Raw genomic sequence first — 24,344 nt, forward strand, 5'->3', positions numbered from 1 at the left:
ATTACTAATACTTTAACATGATGAAACAAATTTACACATTAGGTGCATGTTTAAAGCAGTCATTTTTAGAGGCTACATTTCAACAACTAGAATCAGAAAGTTTTGGACCTTTGCTTTTGAAATAACTTTTCATGAAGGCAGCATATGCACATTCTTTAAAGACATTCTAGAAAGTCATGTCTTCATTTCTGGAGAATGAATTTGACTTGTGAAAATCATCTGGAAAAAATCAGAGTCAAGTGACTTAAACAGGAGTGGAGGGTGGTTTAATAAATTCTACCGCGGTATTAAAATACAAAAATAAAAGGATTTGACAGACTTTTTTACATGGCTTTTAAGTTGGCTCAAAATGGGTTTTCAAAATGGTTTGAACTTGGCATTTTTTTTGTGATGAGCTTAGAGTCTCCTGTAGTTAATGTTCTGAAAGATATCAATCTTTCAAGAGTGCATGTTATGGTATTTTATTTAAATTATCACACATTGCTTTATAGTCAGAATGAGTTTTATCAGCATGACATTGGAGGTACACTTCACAAAGATATTTACACTAATAAGTCTAATTTTGATAAATTTTAAAAGTGGTTATTTCTTCTATGGGACAATGGTTCTGGTAATGACAATGAATTCTCTGATGACAATTCATATTTTTAAACAGCATGTATATAATTATGTACTTAGCAGAAGTGTTTCTTGTTTTAGAAGGTGTTTAACTTCAATCAGTTGATTTTGTTGATCATTAGTTTGAAGAGTGCTACTTTTTACTTCATTTTTCTTAAAGGTATAGGTATATGTATATGTATCTATTTGACTACGTATTGGGGTCATTAAGACTCAAGAGGTAAGAGAGTTTCATTTAAAGAGGTGTTTTTATTTTATTTTATTTTTTTAGAAGAAATTTGCTTCCATTTACTTTTTACTGAGATATAGATTTGTTTTATTCCTGCTCTTTGCTAGGTAGTATACCAGCTAGTGCCTGGGAGAGAAAATGATCAAGGTGCATTGGGTTCATTGGAGAAGCTTCCATTAAATCTAGGAAATAAGACAAGGACATACTTGACTATATTGTGGTGTCAATAAGTGTCATTCCCCACACAAATATACTGCTGTAGGTACCGGAGAAGGAAGAGAGAATGTCTAATTGATAACATTGAGAAAGGCTTGATATTGGCCTTGATAAATAGAGTATATTTTTATGAGATTTACAAGTCAGTGAAGCAGTATAAGGGAATAGGTGAGTTCTGAGAATATAAGAGGCATTTGGATAACTATGATAAGGTTGATGAGATGACAGCTTAAGATATTAGGCATATAGCAGAGGTTAAGATTGGTAAGATAATTTGGGTTGGTGTTGTGGACGGCCCTGCTTACCAAACATAGAATAGATTAGGCATTGTAGAAAGCTGAATTTTTGATAGCATTAGAGTTGTGCTTTGAAAAGATACATATGATAACAGGATACATTGGAACAAGGAGAGACCAGAGGCAAAGAGAGAGTTAGGTAGAGTTTTGAGAGTTAATGCATTTCTGGACAAAGGCAGTAGCTAACACAGTGAAAATTTTCAGAGCTGGATTAATCAGTGTTAAGCTGGACATGAAAGGCAACAAGGAACAAATACATAGATTTAGAGAAAGCAATGGATAGATGTATCTTGATGTGATGATGTGATATTTTTATCAATCTTGAGAGTAGGTCTGCATATTGACTACTCGTAAGAAAGGCTTGAGGATCCCCCTCAGGTTTTGGTTCAGGCTTGTAAGGAGCTTGCAAGTTGCCATTCCACCTTTCAACAAGTAAAAAGCCAAACAAACTTAAAAACAAAAAACAAAAAATAACAATGCTACTTAGATGTCTCTGAGAAGTAAGGTCCCAGGGCAAACTGCTTCCAGAACTGGAGAGAGACGGGCTAATACGGAGAATTATAACTTACCAGAGCAGAAACTCATATGCAAAAGCCTCTGTAAGAACCAGTTTTTTGGTAGGAAAACCTGACTTGTAATTATAGAATTGCTAAAAGCCCAGAATAAACCATTTGAGATTTAAAAACTTCAGGGAGGTCCATTCATAGGGAGGCTTGCACACTTTTATGTTTTATTACCAGGAGCTCTACCAGGTTCTCATAGGAGAACAGTTCCTTAATGCTTCTGGCAAGGAGATAGGAAAAAAAAAAATCATTTGAATATATGTTAGAATATTCTGTTTTTCTTAACAAGGCCTGCTTTCAGGAGAAACTATTTTATTAGAGCCTAATCTACTAGGATCTTATCAGAACTTAACCTATCTAGGGAAAGGGAAATACCCAACTTCAATTATTTTCTTGCCATCCTGTCCAACCTAAGTGGATTCCAAGGTGAGAACTAAGAAGCACTGGTGAAGTTCATAGGCCAATGGCACAAGCTCACCAAAAACCTGAGACCTAATCGCAGGACTATAGAAAATTTCCTCTCCCCTCTACAGTCCTTATACCCCATTATTAAAGGTTTGTTTTACTGTAGTAAAAACAAGTATAATTGATATCCTAAAAATAGCAGAGAAAATGGAATCATATAAAATTCTCAACTGAAACCACAAAAGGCAAAAAAAGTGTGAAAGACAAAAATAGAAACAAAGAACAAAGACTGCAACTAGAAAACAGTTATAACTATGGCAGATATCAACCTAACTGTATTCATAATCACTTTCAACATCGATAGTCTACATACATCAATTAAAAGACAGAGGTTGTTGCAGCTGATCAAAAAGCAAGACCTAACTATATGCTGTCTGTGAGAAACCTAATTTGAGTACAAATACACATACAGATTAAAAGTAAAGGGATGAAGAAAGGTATATTATGAGCTATGGAATGAAAATTTTCCCCCCAAATTAATATGTTAAAATCTTAAACTTCAATGTAATGGTATTAATAGGCAAGGCTGTTTAGGGGCAATTAAGTTATAAGGGGGAGCTCTCATAAATGCAATTAATGTTCTTTTTTGTTTGTTTGTTTGAGATGGAGTCTCGCTCTGTCGCCCAGACTGGAGTGCAGTGGAAGGAACTCTCTAGCCTTTTTTTTCCTGTCATACAGTAAGAAGACGATAGTCTGCAACCCAGATGGGGGCCCTTACCAGAACCAGACCATTCTGACATCTTGATTTCAGACTGCTAGCCTTCAGGACAGTGAGAATTCAATTTGCGTGGTTTATAAGCTACCCAGTATATGGTACTTTGTTATAGTATCTCAAACTGGCTAAGACAGAAATTAGTACTGAAAATTAGGAGTGTCACTGTAAAAAATACCGAAAAGTGTGGAAGTGATTTAGAAAGTGGGTAATTAATAGAGATTGGAAGAGTTATGAAGCATGTGCTAGAGAAAGCCTATGCCATGGACTTTTAAAGGTGATTCTGCTGAGAGTTCAGAAAGAAAAGAGGAGAGTTGTACAGAAAGTTTCTGCCTTCTAAGAGAATACCTAAGTATCCATGAACAGAATGCTGATAGAAATACACATTTCCAAGAGCCATTCTAATGAGATCTGAGACAGGAATGAGGAGCATGTAGTTAAACGATGGAGAAAAGGTGATTCTTGCTATATAGTGGCAAATAATTTGGCTGACTTGTGTTGGTGTTATAGCATTTTGTGGAAAGTAGAAACTGCACTGGCATTGGATATGTAGCTGAGATTTCTAAGTGAAGTGTAGAAGGAGCTGCTTGGTTTTTCCTGACTCCTTATGATAAAATACAAAAAGAGAGAAATAAATTGCAGATAAAATTATTAATCAAAAAGAATTAAATCTTAAAGATTTGGAAACTTCTCAGCCTATTTGTATTGTAAAAAAATAAAGAAGAAGGATGTTTGGAATAGTAAAGGTGTGGCCAAGTGGCCATTTGATAAGGAGATTAGCATGGATGTGAATCATTGACTTAATCAACCATTTCAACAAAAATCAGAAATAGAGGGGGGAACTATTTTCCAGGTGGAGCTAAAGGAAACAGAGAAGATAGGACAAAATTAAAGAAGACTATTGATATTCTTAGACTCTGCAGGACTGGATCATAGAACTATTCATCTGCAAATACATGTGTCAAGACAAGGGAAGAAGGGCCTTGAAGGAGATTCAGAGATTATCAGGGTTACCACGCCCACTATAGCTTCAGAATGCACAGGCCCAAATGGCAGGGTTGCCTCCACTTCAATTGTGGAGTATGGGACCAATACTCAGCTGAGCCATGGGGGCGGTGCTGCCTGGAAGAATCCTAAGGGTGTAACCCCTGTACCAAACAGAAAACTACAGAATAAGCAGGTCCTCTGAAGAGAGCCACAGTATGGCAGTTCCTTGCCGGCTGTGGGGTTGACCTAGCAAGAATGAAAGGAAGTAAAGTACATTTGGAAGAGGGCCAAGTGGGTAACTTGAGAGATTCAAGTGCTCCATCCAACTCTTGACTTGGGCTTTTATACATTGGCATAGTTCTGGGGTTTTCTGGGGTTTTGTGGCTCTCCTACCTTGATTTTTCCTTGGGGCGGGTTGTCAGCAGCACTTGGGAGGGGCCACATGCACAGCGTATTTACTGAAGCTGTATGTATGCTCATTTGAGGCATTTTTCCCTTACTAGTCAAGTGTTCCTAAAGGAACGTCATACACCAGTTAAACTGCCATTTTGCCTCTCAGTTTGCATGCTTAAGCCTACTCACCCAACACCTGAGCTCTTACTGGGATACTGCTAATCACCAGCTTCAGGTGTTTTCTATCTGTTGGGAGACGGCCTTTCCCTGGCACCAGCTGCAACCAATTATTATTTTAGAGAGAGAGTTTAACAACCACCTGACCCTCACCTGATGGTTGCCTAATGTTCCTGGGAAGGTAAGCCTCTCTGCCCTGCTCATGTCTGCCTAGCTACCTTCTATAATAGGACCTCTTTCCCAGTGGCCCTAGGGGGCAGAGTATGGAGCCAAAAAGGATATTCTCAAGCCTTCAGATCTCATGTAGTTGCCTTGGCTTGCTTGGGACTCATCATCCCTTCCTGCTTTCCTAATCCTCCCTTTTGGATTAGCAACATCTGTCCTATGCCTATTTCAACATTGTGTTTTGGAAGCATATAGCTTGTTTGATTTCACAGGCTTGCAGTTGGAGGGAAGTATTGCCTCGGTATAAATTATACCTTGAGTCTCATCCATATCTAATTTAGAAGATATTTAGAGGAGACATTGGAATTAGACTTTGAAATTGATTCTAGAAAAAATTCAGACTTTTTGAATAGATGGGATAGAAGAATGTATTTTACAAGCTTGAATTACATAAATTTGGGGGTTCCATGGGTGGAATGTTATGTATTGAATGTTTAAGTGCTCTCAAAATTTATATGATAAAATCCTAACCCTCAATGTGATGGTATAAGGAGATGGCATTTTTGGAGATAATTAAATTATGAGAGAGTGCCATGAATGGATAAGATACTAGAAAGCTTTCTAGCCCTCTTTCCATCATGTGAGGATGCAACAAGAGACTACAGTCTGCAACCCGGAAGAGAGCCCTCATGCTGACACCCTGATCTTGGACTTCCAGCCTCCAGAACTGTAAGACGTAAGTTGTTGTTGTTTATAAACCACTCAGTCTATGGTACTTTGTTATAGCAGCCTGAACTAGGACACCATGTTAACACTAATTAAAAGAAAGAAGGAGTAGTTATACAGATCTCCTTTGGTATCCAAGGGGGATTGGTTTCAGGACCCACTACAGATACCAGCATCCACAGATGCCCAAGTCCCCTATATAAAATGGTGTAGCGTTTGCATATAACCTACACAATTGTCCTCTATATTTTAAATCATCTCTAGATTACTTATAATACCTAGTAAAAAATGAATACTATATAAATAGTTATACTATATTATTTTTATTACTTTTATTGCTCTATTGTTATTTTTTATTCCTTTTTGGGGATATATATATTTTCTATTTACCATGAGTTATTGGGGTACAGGTGGTATTTGATTATATGAGTAAGTTCTTTAGTGGTGATTTGTGAGATCCTGGTGCACCCATCACCCAGGCAGTATACAGTGAACCATATATGTTGTCTTTTATCTCTCGCCCTCCCCCCACTCTTCCCCCCAAGTCCCCCAGGTCCATTATATCATTCTTATCCCTTTGCGTCCTCATAGCTTAGATCTCATGTATCAGTGAGAACATATGATGTTTGGTTTTCCATTCCTGAATTACTTCATTTAGAATAATAGTCTCCAGTCTCATCCAGGTCACTGCAAATGCTGTTAATTCATTCCTTTTTATGGCTGAATGATATTGCATCATATATATACATGTATATATATGTATATACATATGCATATATATGTATATACATATGCATATATGTATATGTATATACATATGCATATATATGCATATGTATATATACATGTATATATGTGTATATATGTATATGTATATATACACGTATATACGTGTATATACATGTATATACGTGTATATGTATATATACACGTATATATGTATGTGTATATACATATGCCTATATATGTATATATGATGGAATATATATTGTATATAATGATGTCACATTTGCATATAACCTACACAATCCTCCTGTATATTTTAAATCATGTCTACATTACTTATAATGCCTAGTAAAATATAAATACTATATAAGTAGTTTTATATATAAATCTATCTATCTATCTATCTATCTATCTATCTATCTATCTTTATCCACTTGTTGACTGATGGGCATTTGGGTTGGTTCCATGATTTTGCAATTGTGAATTGTGCTGCTATAAACATGCATGTGCAAGTATCTTTTTTCAATAATGGCTTCTTTTCCTCTGGGTAGATACCCTGTAGTGGGATTGCTGGATCAAATGATAGTTCTACTTCTAGTTCTTTAAGGAATCTGCATAGCAGCTGTACTAGTTTACATTCCTACCAGCAGTGTAGAAGTGTTAGGGAACACTTCTACATATTTTGTTATTTGATTTTTTGATTATGGCCATTCTTACAGGATTGAGGTGGTATCACATTGTGGTTTTGATTTGCATTTCCCTGATCATTAATGATATTGAGCATTTTATTATATATTTGTTGGCCATTTGTAGATCTTCTTTTGAGAATTGTCTATTCATGTCCTTAGCCCACTTTTTGATGGGATTGTTTGTTTTTTTCTTACTGATTTGTTTGAGTTAGTTGTAGTTTCTGGATATTAGTCGTTTGTCCGATGTATGGATTGTGAAGATTTTCTCCCACTCTGTGGGTTGTCTGTTTACTTTGCTGACTATTCCTTTTGCTATGCAAAAGCTCTTCAGTTTAATTAGGTCCCAGTTATTTATCTTGGTTTGTATTGCATTTGCTTTTGGGTTTTTGGTCATGGAATCCTTGCCTAAGCCAATGTCTATAAGGGTTTTTCCAATGTTATCTTTTAGAATGTTTATAGTTTCAGTTCTTAAAGTTTAAGTCCTTAATCCATCTTGAGTTGATTTTCTATAAGGTGAGAAGTGAGGATCCAGTTTCATTCTGCTACATGTGGCTAGCTAGTTATCCCAGGAGCATTTGTTGAAAAGGGTGTCCTTTCCCCACTTTATGTTTTTGTTTGCTTTGTCAAAGATCAGTTGTCTGTAAGTATTTGGGTTTATTTCTGGGTTCTCTGTTCTGTTCCATTGGTCTATGTGCCTATTTTTATACCAGTACTATGCTGTTTTGGTGACTATGGCCTTACAGTATAGTCTGAAATCAGGTAGTGTGATGCCTCCAGAATTGTTCTTTTTGCTTAGTCTTGCTTTGGCTATGTGGGCTCTTTTTTGGTTCCACGTGAAGTTTAGAATTTTTTTTTCTAATTCTGTGAACAGTGATTGTGGTATTTTGATGGGGAGTGCATTGAATTTGGAGATAGCTTTTGGCAGTATGGTCATTTTCACAATATTGATTCTACCCATCCATGAGCATAGGATGTGTTTTCATTTGTTTGTGTCATCTATGATTTCTTTCAGCAGTGTTTTGTAGTTTTCCTTGTAGAAGTCTTTCTACTCCTTTGTTAGGTATATTCCTAAGTTATTATTTTTTTTTTGGCAACTTTTGTAAAAGGGGTTGAGTTCTTGATTTAATTCTCTATTTGGTCATTGTTGGTGCATAGAAGAGCTACTGATTTGTGAACATTAATCTTGTATCCAGAAACTTTGCTGAATTCTTTTATCAGTTCTAGGAGCTTTCTGGAGGAGTCCTTAGGATTTTCAAGGTAAACGATCATATAGTCAGCAAATAGGGACAGTTTGACTTCCTCTTTACCGATTTGGATGCCTTTTATTTCCTTCTCTTGTCTGATTGCTCTGGCTAGGACTTCCAGTACTCTGTTGAAGAGGAGTGGTGACAGTGGGTATCATTATGTTCTTCTCATTCTCAGAGGGAATGCTTTCAACCTTTCCCCATTCAGTATTATGTTGGCTGTGGGTTTGTCATAGATGGCTTTTATTACATTAAGCTATGTCTATTGTATGCTGATTTTGCTGAGAGTTTTAATCATAAAGGGATGCTGGATTTTGTCAAATGCTTTTTCTGAATCTATTGAGATGATCTTGTGATTTTTGTTTTTAGTTCTTATGTGATGTGTCACATTTATTGACTTGTGTGTGTTAAACCATCCCTGCATCCCTGGTATGAAACCCATTTGATCATGGTGGATTATCTTTTCGCTATGTTGTTAGATTTGGTTAGCCAGTATTTTGTTAAGGACTTCAGCATCTATGTTCATCAAGGATATCGGTCTATAGTTTTCTTTTTTGGTTGTGTCCTTTCCTGGTTTGGGTATTAGGGTGATGCTGGCTTCATAAAATAAGTTAGGGGGTGTTCCTTCTTTCTCTGTCTTATGGAATAGTGTCAAAAGGATTGGTATCAATTCTTATTTGAATGTCTGGTAGAATTCTGCTGTGAATTTGTCTGGTCTTGGGCTTTTTTTGTTGGTAATTTTTAAATTATCATTTCAATCTCGCTGCTTGTTATTGGTCTGTTCAGGGTATGTACTTCTTCCTGATTTAGCACCTACATCAAAAAGTCTGAAAGAGCAGGAGGAGGGTTGTATTTTTCCAGGAATTTATCCATCTCTTCTAAGTTTTATAGTTTATGTTCATAAAGGTGTTCATAGTAGCCTTGTATGATCTTTTGTATTTCAGTGGTATCAGTTGTAATATCTCCTGTTTCATTTCTCAGTGAGGTTATGTGGATTTTCTCTCTTCTTTTCTTGGTTAATCTTTCTAATGGTCTATCAATTTATTTACCCTTTCAAAGAATCAGGTTTTTGTTTCCTTTGTCTTTTGTATTGTTTTTTGTTTGTTTGTTTGTTTCAATTTCATATAGTTCTGCTCTGATTTTGGTTATTTCCTTTCTTCTGCTGGGTTTGGGTTTGGTTTTTTCTTGTTTGTAGTTCCTTGAGGTGTAACCTTAGATTGTCTGTTTGTGCTCTTTCAGACATTTTGATGTAGGCATTTAGGGCTACGAACTTTCCTCTTAGCACCACCTTAACTGTATCCTAGAGGTTTTGATAACTATTGTTATCAAAGGTTGTATCAGAGGTTTTGTGTAACTACTGTCATTCAGTTTGAATAATTTTTAAATTTCCATCTTAATTTTCCTTTTGACCCAATGTTCATTTAGGAGTGGGTTATTTAATTTCCATGTATTTGCATGGTTTTGAAGGTTCCTCTAGGGCATGATTTCCAGTTTTATTCCACTGTGGTCCGAGAGAGTGCTTGATATTATTTCAATTTTCTTAAATTTATTGATGCTTATTTTATGGCCTATCATATGGTCTGTCTTGGAGAAAGCTCCATGTGCTGTTGAATAGAATGTGTATTCTGCAGTTGTTGGATGAAATGTTCTGTATATATCTGTTAAGTCCATTTGTTGCAGGGTATAGTTTAAATCCATTGTTTCCTTGTTGACTTTCTGTCTTGACAACCTGTCTAGTGCTGTTAGTGGAGTATTAAAGTCCCCCACTATTATGGTGTTGCTGTCTATCTTATTTCTTTGGTCTATTAGTAATCGTTTTTATAAATTTGGGAGCTCCAGTGTTAGGTGCATATATGTTTAGGATTGCCATATTTTCTTGTTAGACCAGGCCTTTTACCATTATATAATGTCCCTCTTTGTCTCTTTCAACCACTGTTGCTTTAAAATTTGTTTTGTCTGATATAAGAATAGCTACCCCTGCTCGCTTTTGATGTCCATTTGCATGAAATGCCTTTTTTCACCCCACCCCTTTACTTTAAGTTTATGTGAATGTTTATGTGTTAGTTGTGTCTCCTGAAGACAGCAGATAGGTGGTTGGTGAGTTCTTATCCATTCTGTGGTTCTGTACATTTTAAGTGGAGCATTTATACCATTTATATTCAATGTTAGTATTGAAATGTGAGGTACTGTTGCATTCATCATGCTCTTTGTTGCCTGTGTACTTTATTTTTGTTTGTTTGTTTTTTTAACTTCTATTTTTCTTTTATAGGTCCTGTGTGATTTGTGCTTTAAAGAGATTCTGTTTTAATGTGTTTCCAGGATTTAAGATTTAGAGTTCCTTTTAGCAGTTCTTGTAGTGGTGGCTTGGTAAAGGCGAATTATCTTAGCATTTGTTTGTCTGAAAACGACCGTATATTTCCTTCGTAGATGATGCTTAGTTTTGCTGGATACAAAATTCTTGTTTTGTTTGTTTGAGGAGGCTGAAAGATAGGGCCCCAATCCATTCTAGTTTGTAGGGTTTCTGCTGAGAAACGTGCTGTTAATCTGATAGGTTTTCCTTTGTAGGTTACGTATTGCTTCTGTCTCATACCTCTTAAGATTCTTTCCTTCATCTTAACTCTGGATAACCTGATGACAATATGCTTAGGTGAAGATCTTTTTGTGATGAATTTCCCAGGTGTTCTTTGTGCTGCTTGTATTTGCATGTCTAGGTCTTTAGCAATGCCAGGGAAGTTTTCCTTGATTATTCCCCCAAATATGTTTTCCAAGTGTTTAGAATTGTCTTTTTCCTCAGGAACACTGATTATTCTTAGGTTTGATTGTTTAACAACATCCCAGACTTCTTGGTGGCTTTGTTCCTATTTTATTATTCTTTTTTGTCTTTGTTGGATTGGATCAATTCAAAGACCTTGTCTTCAAGCTCTGAATTTATTTCTTCTACTTACTCATTTCTATTGCTGAGACTTTCCAGAGCATTTTGCATTTCTAAAACTGTGCCCAAAGTTTCCTGAATTTTTTATTGTTTTTTCTTTAAGCTATCAATTTTGTTGAATATTTCTCCCTTTACTTCTTGTATCGTTTTTTGGATTTCCTTGCAATGGGCTTCACCTTTCTCTGGTCCCTCCCTGATTAGCTTAATAACTAACCTCCTGATTTCTTTTTCAGGTAAATCAGGGATTTCGTCTTGGTTTGGATCCATTGCTGGTGAACTAGTGTGACTTCTAGGGGGTGTCGATTAGCCTTGTTTTTTCATATTACCAGAGTTGGTTTTCTGGTTCCTTCCCATTTGGATAGGCTCTGTCAGAAGGAACATCTAGGGCTGAAGGCTGTTGTTCAGATGTTTTGTCCCAAGAGGTATTCCCTTGATGTGGTACTCTTGTAACGCCTAAGGTTCTTAGCCTAGCCAAGTCAAAGAATTGGTGCAGTGGCTGACCACAGCAAGTGATAGAGACCCAGACAGAGAGAGAGTGAGCAGTAGGTTTTATTGAGCAGAGCAAGAGTACAAAGCTTCCACAGTATGGAAGGGGTCCCGAACGGGTTGCCACTGCTAGTTTGGGTATTCACCTTTTAAGCTTTTTAAGGCAGGAGATACATGAGGCAGGAAGCTTGTAACAGGAGCGAGAAACAAAGGCAGTAAATTATCTTGTGACATGTCTTAGATTTTGAGGAAAACTGGAATTGCAACTTATGTTTTATCTACTTTATGATCTTGCAGCAGCATGGCAAAGGAGACAGGATCTTTCAGCACTTTACAAAGTATGTTTACAAGAAAACGGAATTGGGAGAATATTGGGGAAACCAGCCCCAATATTTCAACATAGGTTCTTTTTAATTTTCCCTAAGTGTCGGCTGGTCTGAGAAATAAAGAGAAAGAGTACAAAAGAGAGAAATTTTACAGCTGGGCCTCCAGGGGTGACATCACCTATTGGTAGGTTTCGTGATGCCCCTTGAGCCGCAAAACCAGCAAGTTTTTATTAGGGATTTCACAAGGGGAGGGGGGTACGAACAGGGAGTAAGTCACAAAGATCACATGCTTGAAGAGGAAATGAAAGGTCACAAGGGCAGAGAGCCAGGGCAAGATCACAAGGCCAGGGCAAAATTAGAATTACTGATGAGGTTCTGTGTCCCGCTGGGCATGCATGTTCGAGAGCAGACAACTGGTCTGACTAGAATTCACCAGGTTGGAATTTCCTAACCCTAGCAAGCCTGAGGGCACTGCAGGAGACCAGGGCATATTTCATCCCTTATCTTCAACTGCATAAGGCAGACACTCCCAGAGTGGCTGTCCATAGACCTTCCCTGGGAATGCATTCTTTCCCCAGGGTTATTCCTTGCTGGGAAAAGAATTCAGCAATATTTCTCCTATTCACTTTCTGCAAGAAGAGAAATATGACTCTGTTCTGCCCGGCCCCGCAGTCAGTCAGATCTTATGGTTATCTCCCTTGTTCCCTGAAAATCACTGTTATCCTGTTCTTTTTTAGGATGCCCAGATTTCATATTGTTCAAACACACGTTTTACAAACAATTTTTGCAGTTAATGCAATCATCACAGGGTCCTGAGGCGACATACATCCTCAGCTTATGAAGACGACAGGCTGAAGAGATTAAAGTAAACATAGGCATAGGAAATTATAAGAATATTGATTGAGGAAGTGATAAATGTCCATGAAATCTTCATAATTTATGTTCAGAGATTGCAGTAAAGACAGGTGTAAGAAATTATGAAAGTTTTAATTTGGGGAACTAATAAATGTCCATGAAATCTTCACAATTTATGTTCTTCTGCCACGGCTTCAGCTGGGTCCCTCCATTCAGGGTCCCTGACTTCCTGCAACAGGAGTATAGATAAGGTCCACTTGTCACAGAAAAACGGGCAGTTAACATTCCTTTTACTTTAGTTTCAGGGGAGGGGGAAGGGAGAGAGGGAGAGAAGACACAGGGAAACTTACAGCAAAATTTTTGCTGTTTATAACTTTCTTGAGGAAGAAAACACATGCACAAATCCTGGTGTTAGGAATATTTTAAGCATATATCTTGAATATTATTCATCCAGGACCAAAGTAAGTCCTGATGCAGGAAATGAGTGAGTTTCACAGCTTTCTGAGCCCCTACTTGACCCAGGAAGCCCAACTGGCAGCTCCTCTCAGTCCCCCCTCTAAACAGGACACCCCAACTTCTGTTGGGAACTGGGTGGTGGTCATTCTGGCTACTTTGTGCTGATTAGGGGAGAAGAAGGGACCCTGCAGTTGTGGTGTCCTCCACAGGAGAACTTTCTAGGCTAGTCAAAGGACCAGTGGGTCGATCCAGGGGTCCTCGGTAGAAGCCGCGAGTTGAGCTCATTTGAGGTTCCATTTGTAAGATGATTTGTAGCTTGATGGCCTTGATCCTGGAGGAAACAAATTTGACAAGGAGGTTAAAAATGCAAGGCCCAAAGGTGAGTAATAGTAGGATGGCTGTCACAGGGTCTAGAAAGGGGAGGAGCCAAAGTATCCATTGGTTAAACATATTCCAGGGTCCTGAGTGTTCAAGCTCCTTTTTCTTACTTTCTACCCGTTCTCTTATTTCTTTGACCTTTTCAGTAATGATTCCTGACTGGCTAATGAAATAGCAACATTCTTCTCCTAAGAAGAGGCAGGTTCCTTCTCTTTCAGCTGTTAGTATGTCTAGGGCTCTTCAGTTTTGGAGGACTACTGCAGCTAGAGAATTAAGTTGGCTTTGTAGAGTCACTAGGGAGTTGGCAACTTGTTCCATGTCATCATTTAATTCTCGTGATAATTTATAATAGAATTGGATGAAGGAGGTTATACCTCCAATTCCAGTCCCAAGCCCACCCAGTATTCTGGCTCCTACAATAAAAGGGACAATAAGGGCTCATGTGTGGTGGGATTGGGGTATAAGGAGACTTTGTAACTCTTGTTCAGTATATATGGACATGGGAGGTGCTAGAAAGGAGAGAAAGCATAGTTGTTTTGGAGTGCCATTTAGGCATCGATAGGCTGGGTTATCGCAGATGAAAAAGATGCCTGAAGTTAGACAGGTGAAACCTGAGGTTACTGATATCCAGAACTGACATTGGGAGGTGTTCTTATTGAGAATCATGCTGAAGTTTATGCACATGAGATTTAAGGCCTGTGTGGCTCGTATATTGGTGACTATGGGACCAATTAATTTGGTGGTGTTTAGGACTAGGGTGGTTAAGTTCCACTGTTCAGGAAAGGGACTGGAACATATGGCTGAAAACACAAGGGGAGACACATTTAGTGGTTGGATTACTAGGAGAGGCCTCTTGTATTCCTATAAGGGTGGTGTTAAACAGGCTTCAGAGACAAAAATGAGAGTTAAAAGTTTCTTGTAGCCTGGAAAGGTCTAATTTCTTGTATGGACTGGGAGTACTGGAAAACTGTACTAAGTTTTTAATCACTTTTTGGATATGCCGTTCTTTAGCTTCATCTTGGACACCTCCTCTGTCAGACATACCTATATGGTTATAAGATGTCCAACAAGCATTGGCCCCCCATTTCTCAGGGCAGTCAGCTCAGATCATTTTTCCTTGGTGATATGTACGGCCATTGTGAGAGCAGAGAGAAGCAGTTTTATAACATTCTTTTCTCATGTAAGTATATGCAACAAAAGATGTGGGTGCTCAGAAGGGGCTACCTAATCCCCAAGAGTTTCTGAGAGAATGCCAGTTGACTCTTCCAGGGGAGGCACACTGACACGGGGGGTGTGTGGTAGTTGGAGAAAAGGATATGAATATGAAGAAGGTGGCAGGAAGCCTAAGAGGAGTCACGACGTATTGTAAGTGGAACAGTCATAGGAAAGAGGAGAGAAAAAGGAGTAAATTGCTGTTAGAAGAAAGGACTATAGAAGAAAGGTAGATGTGGTTAAGATTTTTGTCCTGGCTGGAGCTACAATATATAATCTACTGCAAATAGTATAGTTAGTATACTGCTTAATAATGTAATGAAACAGTAGAAGGATTCTATTAAACAGAGCAAGGAGAGATGTCAAAGATCATGTAGGTTTTTTACTTATCCTCCTTTAGGTAGAAAGAAGTTTCTCTTCAGGATTAACTGCAGGGGTCTTTCTGGTCTGAGATATTTCCTTCTGAAATAGGAGATGCAGGTCCTCTAGTGGCTGAAAGGTGTATCAAGGCTGGTCTGGCTGACCTTGTGACTCCTGAGTTGATGATCATGTAAGTTCCTCAGGGGGTGTCCAAGGTTTCACTCGAGTGTGGTGAATCCAGGATTCCACTTCTGCCACTTTAACTGCAGTGGGGATAGAGAGGATTACCGAGTATGGTCCCTCCCTTAGGGATCCATAGATGGAGAGGTAGAGGGGAGACACTTGACTAATACTAGATCTCCTGGTTGAAACACCTCTATTATTTTTTCCCTGTCACACCTTTTGGGTAAAGTTTTGAAGTTTTGTTGATATTTTGCCAGAGAAGTTATATCTTTGACTAAATTGGCCATTTCCTGATTGAGCAGGAGGTCATTTGTGAGAAAAGGCCATCCATACCGCATTTCATATGGGCTGAGCCCCATTCTGTGAGGGGATTTTTGAATTCTTAATAAGGCCATGGGCAAGAGAGTGGGCCGTGGGAGATGAGTTTCTTGCATTAGCTTTCTCAAATGCTTCTTGAGTGTTTCGTTTGTCTTTACAACCTTCCCTAAGGATTGTGGCCTCCAGGCACAGTGAAGGTGATATTGTATTCCTAGTGCCTTGGAAATTCCTTGAGTTATTGTAGCTTTAAAAGCTGAACCATTGTCACTCTGTAAACTTTGGGGAAGTCCAAATCTAGGAATTATTTCATGAATTAAGACTTTAATCACTTCTTGGCCTTCTCTGTTTTACAAGGGAAGGCTTCCACCCAATTTGTAAAAGTACCAACACAGACCAATAAGTACTGAAATCCTCTTGACTTTGGCATATGGGTAAAATCTAGCTGCCATTCCTCTCCAGGATAATGTCCTGTTCTTTGTCCTCCTGGAGAGGCCTTACGGTGGGCCAAGGGGTTATTCTTTTGGCACACTTCATAGGCTTTGACTACTTGCCAGATGGCTTTGAGGAGGTTTGGCCCTGTAAGTAGGGATGTGGTCATATTATGGGTACTTTCAATACCCGTATGAAAAGTTTGGTGGAGGGCTTTAAGTATTTTCCACTGGCTGGCTTCAAGTATGAGCACCTTTTCTTCCTCTGTTGTTAGCCACCCCAAGGGGAGAAAACTATGTCCTCATGAAAGTCCCCATTCTGTTTCAGCTGGGGAATAATGGGGCTTAACCTCCTGAAGAGGGTTGCTGCATACCAGGGGTCCTTCCATGGGCATTTCTGAAGGAAAGTCCTGCCTGGCAGCAATTTTGGCCTCAGTGTCTGCTCAGCAGTTTCCTTCTGCTTCTTCTCCTTCACCTTTCTGATGGCCTTGGCAGTGTAAGACTGCCACCTCCTTAGGTTTTTTCAGTGCGTGCAATAACTCCATGATTTCTCTGTGGTACTTAATGGGTGTTCCTCCAGAGGTTAGGAACTCCCTTTCTTTCCATATTGCAGCATGTGCCTGTAGGACTAGATAAGCATACTTGCTATCTGTGTACACATTTATTTTTTTCCCTTCTCCCAGCTCTAAGGCTCGGATAAGCGCCACTGGTTCTGCTTACTGAGCACTGGTCCCTGGGGGAAGAGGCTTACTTTCAAGTACTGCTGCGTCACTAACTATGGCATAGCCTGCCTTTCATACCCTATTTTCTACAAATGAACTTCCATCGGAGTACAGGTTAGGGTCAGGGTTAGCTAAGGGGACTTCTAAGAGATCTTCTCGGGTAGCATAACTCTGGGTGACAATTTGTTGGCAGTCATGCTCAATTGGTTCCTCATCCTCTGGAAGAAAAGTGGCAGGGTTGAGGGCCGCACATGTGAGTATTTGAAATACTGGTCCCTCAAGGAGTAGTGCCTGGTATTTGAGTAGGCTGTTATCTGAGAACCACAAACTTTCTTTAGCATTTAATCTGCCGCTTACATCGTGGATAGTCCAGACAGTGAGATCGTTTCCTTATGTTATTTTAATAGCCTCTGACACTAAGATGGCTACTGCTGCAACCACCTGTGAACAGTGAGCCCAGCCCTTGGCTACTACATCAATTTCTTTACTTAGGTATGCCACTGGTTGTGGGGCTTTTCCACGAGTCTGAGTAAGAACTCCAAGAGCTATTCCTGCTCTCTTGGTGACATATAAAGAGAAATTTTGTCCTGTGGGGAGGCTCAGGTCTGGAGCTTGTACTAGGGCCTGCTTTAAAGTTTTGAAGGCTGTTTCCACCTCTGGTTCCCACTCTACTAGAGGAGTATTCACCTTCTGAGTCTCCTATGTCAGGGTATAGGGTGTCCTGGCCATTTCACTGTGTCCAGGAATTCACAGTTGGCAAAACCCAGTGATTCCTAGGAACCCCCACAACGGTTTCAATGTCGTAGGGTGAGGATAGGCCAGTATAGGCTGAATATGCTCTTTGTCAAGGGCCCTAGTTCCTTTGGCTAGGACTAGGCCTAGATATTTAACTTGTAGACAGAGCTGGGCCTTTGTCCTAGGCACTTTGTACCCTTGATTAGAGGACCAGAGTGCCTGGACTTGAGAATTGGCCTAGGTCTTGGGCTAATGCCTGACCAAACAGATGAGGGCTATTTCCAAATCCTTGGGGCAAGACCATCCACATAAGCTGGGACGTATGGTCTGTAGGATCCTCAAAGGCAAAGAGGAACTGGGAGTCAGAGTGCAGGGGAATGCAAAAGAAGGCATCTTTGAGGTCCAGAACAGTGAACCATTCTGCTTCCTCTGGTGTCTGAGAGAGCAGTGCATAGGGGTTGGGTACAGCAGGATATAAAGGAATTACTGCCTCATTGATGATTCTGAGGTCTTGCACTAGTCTCCACTGACCATTTGGTTTTTATATTCCTAGGATTGAGGTGTTGCAAGGACTGCTACATTTTCTTACTAAGACTTGAGCTTTTAAATGTCTAACAATATCCTGTAATCCTTTGTGAGCTTCAAGCCTTAAGGGATACTGCTTTTGATAAGGAAAAGCGGTGGGGTCTTTTAGCCTGATTTGAACAGGATGGGGATTTTTTGCCCTTCCGAATTGTCCTTCCAAGGCCCAGACTTCAGAGTTGATTCCTTCTTCAAGTAGGGGACAACAAACAGGTAATTTGTTCCCCATATTCATGTAGATAATAGCTCCAGCTTTGACTAACATGACCCTCCCTAATAAGGGTGTGGGACTTTCGGGCATAACAAGAAAGGCACGTGAAAAGAGCGAAGTCCCCCTACTGCAGCTGAGGAGGCAAGAGAAATACCTGGTTACAGGCTGTCCTAAGATTCCTCGGATAGTAACAGACTTTGAGGACAGTCTTCCGGGGCAGGAGATTAAAACTGAGAAGGCTGTGCCAGTGTCCAGGAGGAAGTCCACTTCCTGGCCCTCAGTGGTCAAACTTACCCGGGGCTCTGTGAGGGTGATGGCATGAGCTGGTGCTTGCCCCGGGCACCCTCAGTCCTGTTGCTGAATCATCTGGTTGGACGCTTCTGGTCCAGAGGTCTTTCATCCTCTGGGGCAGTGGACCTTCCAGTGATTGCCTTGGAATATTAGACATGGGCGAGGGGCGGTTTGTTTCTTGTTGGACAATCTTTATTAAAGTGTCCTTGCAAACTGCACTGATAACAAGCCCTACTAGGTAATTGGCCTGCTCCTCTTTTGGTTTCCTCTGAGCCACCAAGGTCTGCCTGTTTGAGGGCCATGACTAAGGCTGCAGCCTCTCTCTTATCTCACTTTTCCCTTTCAGTCTGTTCCTCTTGGTCCCTGTTATAGAACACCGAGGTTACCAGGTTTAATAACGTCTCCGAATTTTGTTCTGTACCTAAAGCAGACTTTTGGACTTTTCTTCTAATGTCAGCTGCTGATTGGGTGATAAATTTATCCTTTAGAATAAGTTGGCCTTCCAGGGAATCCAGAGTTAGGGAGGTGTGCTTTCTTAGAGCCTCCCGCAGCCTTTCTAGAAAGGCTGAGGGATTTTCCTCTTTTCCCCGTGTAATTGTGGATAGCATTGAGTAATTCATAGGCTTCTTCCTAGTTCTCCTTAACCCTTTCAAGATACAAGTCACAAGTGCCTGTGGCTCCAGTCTCCATGATCTGAGTTGGTATCCCAATGGGGGTCTACACTGGGGACTGCCTGTTGCCCTGTGAGGAATTTTTCCTTTTCCTCTGGGGTCATTCAATTGTTTACCTGGCTGAGATACCATAAATCTCCAAATTGCTGGGCTGCCGCCAAACTGCCTCCTTTTCAGTAGGATTTAAGGTCTGATCAAGGAGCAACATGATATCCCTCCATGCTAGATCAAAGGACTGCCCTAACCCTTGTAAGACATCTATATAGTGTTACAGGGATCATCCAAGAATTTCCCTAAATCTGTCTTTATTTGTTTTAAATCTGAGAGTGAGAAAGAGACATGTACACGGGTGGGCCCAAATTCCCCTCCTACTGTTTGTAAGGGACATAGTTTGGGTATGTGGTTCGCGGAGTTTGTATTTTCTTTTCTGGGTACCTCTAACACTTTGGTGAGGCCTGATGGTGGAGAGTCAGTGAGGGAGGAGAGTGGGGCTGAGGGAGGAGACCCTGAGTATGGATGCACTTGTGGGTCTCTGTCATTTGGGCAAAGCTTGCAGGTTTGGCACAAGGCATATTGTCACAAAGGGCAAAGAAAGCCTGTACATAAGGGACTTCACTCCATTTACCTTCCCGTTTACAGAAAAGATCTAGTTGTAGAATGGTGTTATAATTAATACTTCCCTCAGGGGCCAAGTTTCTTCATTTTGTAAGGAATACTGTGGCCAGGCATTGGTACAGAAGAAAATCAGCCGCTTCTTTTTTAAGGTCTCGGGTCAAGTGGATACATCTTAAGGGAGTGTCTGGTTTTGAAGGTGTGGTGCCCATCTGAAATTTTAAACACAGGGATGCCCACACCCTGGTTAGTCTTAGGGACTCATCTTCCCTTAGGGCATCCCCCAAGGGTCAAGTCTAATTGTGCTTGAAGCGCATGGTCGCCCTTGAGCCTCCCATTTGCCAGATTTAACCATGCTTACCGGCGGAATGGAAACTGTCCTTGCCTCCTGCCATGCGCCCATGGGCCACTAGATGGGGCACGAGGATGGTTGGATTTATTTTGGTCCTTTTGCCAATGCATCCTACCTGTTCCAAGGTGGCAAGGCCTGGGTCAGGGACATCACTGATGCTTGCATGCTAAAGCCCAATTTACGTGGGCCTGGCCATAAAACTGTCCTTCAAGAAGAAATCTCTGAATCAGCGACAGGAGGCTTAGTAAGCTTAAAGGGGTTGGTGGATGTCTTCTAGGCCAGGGCCGAGAGAACAGCTGCTGTACTTTAGCCTTCTGTCCCCACTTGCCATCAAAGGAGTAAGCCTCTCTCTCAAGGTGGTACTAGTATCCTGTGTCCCAACTAACTATATTTTCTTCCATCCAATACCAATTATGGAATGGTTGAAACAACAATTCAACAGCTCTGAGACACATGCCTGTGCACCACAAATTGTACTTGAGAGGCCGCAAGGAAGGGGAAAGTCTATCCGGGGAGCAATGGAGGAAATGCTCTAAGGCTTCTACTATCCACTTGAAAATTACAGGCCTGTTTAAATTGTCCTGATGTGGGGGACCATACACTATGCTGGGGAACTGGCCCTTCAAAATAGCCATCAAATGGCGACACCTGCCTAAATCCTGGAGGGCACCATGAACACGGATCTTCTGGGCACCACCCCAAGAATTTAAGACTTCTAAATAGGGAATCTTGATCCTGCCTAGTGGGAATAATCTTGCTTATGAGATGAGGGACGAAGTCTAACCGGCAGACATTAGGACCCAGGAGGCAGGAGTCAGAAGATGTGGCTGTCTCATGCTCAGTAACCCATGCAGGGGGAGCCTGTGGCAGGGCCATGGTCTCAACCAGGATATCTGGGAGACCAGGACGTCCACTGAGCGCTCCTGGGTGTATTTCGGGGCCGCTACGGAAAGTGAAAGAGTTAGAACTGGTTCCAGGCAAACCAATGCTCCTGACTCTGAAGGTTCAAGGGTTGTTAGAGAGCCCTTTCTCAGACAGCCTGACACTCATGTCTTTAGTCCAGCAGCTGTGCTAATCCCCTTTAAATGGCAGACAGTTACCCAGTGTTTAGCCTTTGAATTCTAAGGAAGGACAGGACAGAATAGCAAATGAAAGAGGTCCATGGTACTCACTTTGTGGTGATTGGGATGCATTTCCTGGAGTCTCCTGGCTGGCTCCCCAAAATGTAACACCTAAGGTTCTTAACCTAGCCACGCCAAGAATTGGTGCGGCAGCTGACCATGGCAAATGATAGAGACCCGGACCAAGAGAGAGTGAGCAGTAGGTTTTATTGAGGAGAGCAAGAGTACAAAGCTTCCACAGTGTGGAAAGGGTCCTGAACAGGTTGCCACTGCTAGTTTGGGTATTTGCCTTTTAAACTTTTTAAGGTGGGAGATATGTGAGGCAGGAAGCTTGTTACAGAAGTGAGAAACAAAGGCAGTAAATTATTTTGTGATATGTCTTAGATTTTGAGGAAAACCAGAACTGCAACTTAGGCTTTATCTACTTTATGACCTTGCAGCAGTGTGGCAAAGGAGACAGGATCTTACGGGACTTTACAAAGTATGTTTACAAGGAATTGGAATTGGGAGGGTAGATAAGGTCTGCTGGTCACAGAAAAACGGGCAGTTAACATTCCTTTTACTTTAGTTTTAGGGGAGGGGGAAGGGAGAGAGGGAGAGAGGACAAGGGGAAACTAACAGCAAAATTTTCGCTGTTTATAGCTTTCTTGGGGAAGAAAACACATGCAGAAATCGTGGTATTGGGAATGTTTTAAGCATATGTCTTCAGTATTATTCATCTAGAACCGAAGTAAGTCCTGATGCAGGAAATGAGTGAGTTTCACAGCTTTCTGAGCCCCTACTTGGCCCAGGAAGCCCAACTGGTACCTCCTCTCACTCTCCCCCTTTTCCTGTGGATGTGGCTTCCTGTGAGCTGAACTGCAGTGGTTGTTGTCTCTCTTCTGGGTCTAGCCATCCAGTGAGTCTACCTGGCTCTGGGTTGGTACTCGGGGTTTCTGTACAGAGTCCTGTTATGTGAATCGTCTATGGGTCTCTCATTCGTGGATACCAGCACCTGTTTTGTGGAGGTGGCAGAGGGTGCAATGGACTCCATGAGGGTTCTTGGCTTTGGTGGTTTACTACTATGTTTTTGTGGTGGTTGGCCTCTTGCCAGCAGGTGGCGCTTTCCAGAAAACATCAGCTATAGTAGTATGGGGAAGAACTGGTGGTGAGGGCCCTAGAACTCCCAAGATTATATGTCCTTTGTCTTCCGCTACCAGGGTGGATAGGGAAGGACCGTCAGGTGGGGACAGGACTAGGTGTGTCTGAGCTCTGACTTTCCTTGGGTGGGTCTTGCTGATGCTGCTGTGGGGATAGGGTGAGATTCCCAGGCCACTGGAGTTGTGTACCTAGGATTATGGCTACCTCTGATGAGTCATGCAGGTTGTCAGGGAAGTGGGGGAAAGGTAGCAGTCACAGGCCTCACCCAGCTCCCATGCGAACTGAAGGGCTGGTCTCACTCCCACCCTTCCCCTGCCACAACAGCCCCGAGTCTGTTTCCAGGCAGAGGGTGAGTCAGGTTTGAAAACTTGCACGAGGCTTCCTGCTTCCCAGCTGCAAAAGAAAAGGGCTTTAGTTCTTCCCCGTCCTGTGAAGTCTGCAAGCTGGATTTGCATCCTTCCCCATGTTCTGGCCAGGAGGCTTCTCTCCCCACTCAAATTATTACAAAGTTCACCTGGGGAAGTTCTTCTCCCTGTGGAGTTTTACCCCCTGCTCCTCTGGCCCCCCTCCTGATGGATCCCTGTGGTTCCAGGCAGGAATGGGGTGCTTGGGGATTCAGTGAGCTCCCATGGCCTCCCTGCTGCCTCCTCCACCCGTGTATTTTCCTCAGCGTGGCTCTGTAACTTGACTCAGCTCCAGGTAAAGTCAGGAACTTCTCCCACAGACCTTCAACTTCTCCAGTGTGGGCGTGTGTTCAGGAGAGGAGAGTCTCCCTTTCCCACTTCTGCAGTTAGAGCACTTACAGTATTTGGAGTGTCTCCCAGCTCCTGCAGGAGCAGTCTGCTTCCTTCTGAGGGTCTGTGGGTCCTCTCAGGGTTGCTGGTTTGTTCTTGCAGTCAATCTGGAGCTAAAATTCACAAGCAAGCCTCCACATGCTGCTCTGTCCAGAGCTGCAATCTAGTCCTGCCTCCCATTCACCATGATCCCTCCAATCACATTCCCTTTTTGGGGATATTTTTGACCCCTGGTTGGTTGAATTCAAGGATGCAGAGCATGTGGATACAGAGGGCTGACTATACTAATCCAAGAGAGAGCAGACATCAGAGCAAAGGACATTATCAGGCATAAAGAGGTCCATTACATAATGACAAAGTGGTAAATACTCCAAGAAGAGATATAACAATCCTTAATGTGTATGCACCTAATGACAGAGTGCCCAGACATGTGAAACAAAAACTTACAGTACTACAAGGAGAAATAGATACATCTATCATTATACTTGGAGACTTTAATTCTTCTCTATCAGAAATGGACAGATTCTGTGGGTAGAAAATCTGTAAAAACAGTTGAACTCAATGGCACCATCAATTAACTGGATCTAATTGACATCCGTAGACTACTTCATCCAACAACAGCAGATTAAACATTCTTCTCAAAGTTATGTGGACATTGATCAAGGGAGACCATATACCGGGCTATGAAATACACTTTAACCAAGATGTCCTTCAGTAGGTGAGTGGATAAATAAACTGGTACATCCAGACAATGGAATATTATTCCACACTAAAAGGATGAGCTATCTAGCCCTGAAAAAACATGGAAGAACATTAAATGCATGTTATTTAGTGAAAGAAGCCAATGTGAAAAGGCTACATACCGTTTGATTCTAACTCTATATCATTCTGGAAAAGGTAAAACTATGGAGACGGTAAATAAATTAGTGGTTGACAGGGGTTAGGGGAGAGGACAGGATGAATAGGCAGAGCA

Source organism: Pongo abelii, chromosome 2, assembly GCF_028885655.2.
Source record: "Pongo abelii isolate AG06213 chromosome 2, NHGRI_mPonAbe1-v2.0_pri, whole genome shotgun sequence".
Lineage (NCBI taxonomy): Eukaryota > Metazoa > Chordata > Mammalia > Primates > Hominidae > Pongo > Pongo abelii.